The 1,405-nt window shown below is 46.1% G+C and overlaps 1 protein-coding gene across 1 annotated transcript in view; it reads left to right on the forward strand.

The window, feature by feature from the left end:
• Positions 1 to 1,405, forward strand: part of LOC106531478 (mitogen-activated protein kinase kinase kinase kinase 4) — a gene marked incomplete at its 3' end in the record, with an annotated part of 193,726 nt that overhangs the window by 1,103 nt on the left and 191,218 nt on the right.

Here is a 1,405-nt window from a genome sequence, read left to right on the forward strand (position 1 = left end):
GTGTGTGTGTTAAAGCCTCACAAACTGGCGGAAACTGAAGCACAAACATGCAGTTATGTGTTTTTCCTCTCATGATGTCAGGAGCTCATTTACTAAGGCCTAGTCTCCCTCCTCCTCCTCCTCCTCCTCCTTCCACAGCCCCTTCTCTTGGGACTGGTCTGGCCTGGATAATCCCCCTGATAGCCTCTTAGATACTTCTCAACTGCCCATCCTTCCCTCCTTATTCCTCCTCAGTGATGGGGGGGACATTGTCTCAGTAACGTTGTATCTATTTTTACTCCTCTGGAGGTCTCCTCTGCTCCTCATCCACGCCCAAGAAATGACTTCCTTGCACGATGCACCGATCCCTCCCATCCGTGCATCACGGAGAGGCTCCACCACGCTGAGCGTGGTGGAGCCTCTCCGTGATGCACGGATGGGGGGGCTTCACCACGCTCAGCGACTTGTCCGCCATGGGCTGGGCGGTGTTTTCAGGCCTCTGTCAGTCTTCATCAGTGGCTTTAGGCTCAGAGGACTGATGGAGACCTGGTGTTTCTCCTCCATCATGACTCTGATGTGGGTTTGTTGAAATGACAGCAGACTGGACCAAACCAGGGCAGCTAGCATGACTCTGCTCTTCTTGTATTAGCAGCAGGAAATGACACACACCTTGCTAACGTTAGCTGTGATTGACTCATATTCGCCTGGACACAAAAATCAGTGCTTGTTTGTGTTGCACTGCTGCACTGACACACAACATTCACACAATGAGCAGTGTGTGGACGTGTCATTACAACACTATGGGTTGAATGCAGCTGCATGATAAAACACATTGGTATTAGCTCTATGATGTCATACAGGGATGTGTTCACTGATTGGTCAGACTTCATCACATTTGGACCAACAAGTTGTTAAGACTTAACACAAGTCGTGTTCCACATGTCTTTTTTCACATGAGAAAACTGACATTTCTTACTGTAGTTGGAGGTAAAACATAAAGAAAAATATGGAGCTAGAAGAGTCTCAATAATCACAGCTGCACACAGGACATTTCACATGTGCACAGGACATTTCACATGTGCACAGTACAATAAACATGTGCACAGGACATTTCACATGTGCACAGTACAATAAACATGTGCACAGGACATTTCACATGTGCACAGTACAATAAACATGTGCACAGGACATTTCACATGTGCACAGTACAATAAACATGTGCACAGGACATTTCACATGTGCACAGTACAATAAACATGTGCACAGGACATTTCACATGTGCACAGTACAATAAACATGTGCACAGGACATTTCACATGTGCACAGTACAATAAACATGTGCACAGGACATTTCACATGTGCACAGTACAATAAACATGTGCACAGGACATTTCACATGTGCACAGTACAATAAACATGTGCACAG

Source organism: Austrofundulus limnaeus, unplaced genomic scaffold (genome assembly GCF_001266775.1).
Source record: "Austrofundulus limnaeus strain Quisiro unplaced genomic scaffold, Austrofundulus_limnaeus-1.0 Scaffold640, whole genome shotgun sequence".
In the NCBI taxonomy this organism is placed as follows: domain Eukaryota; kingdom Metazoa; phylum Chordata; class Actinopteri; order Cyprinodontiformes; family Rivulidae; genus Austrofundulus; species Austrofundulus limnaeus.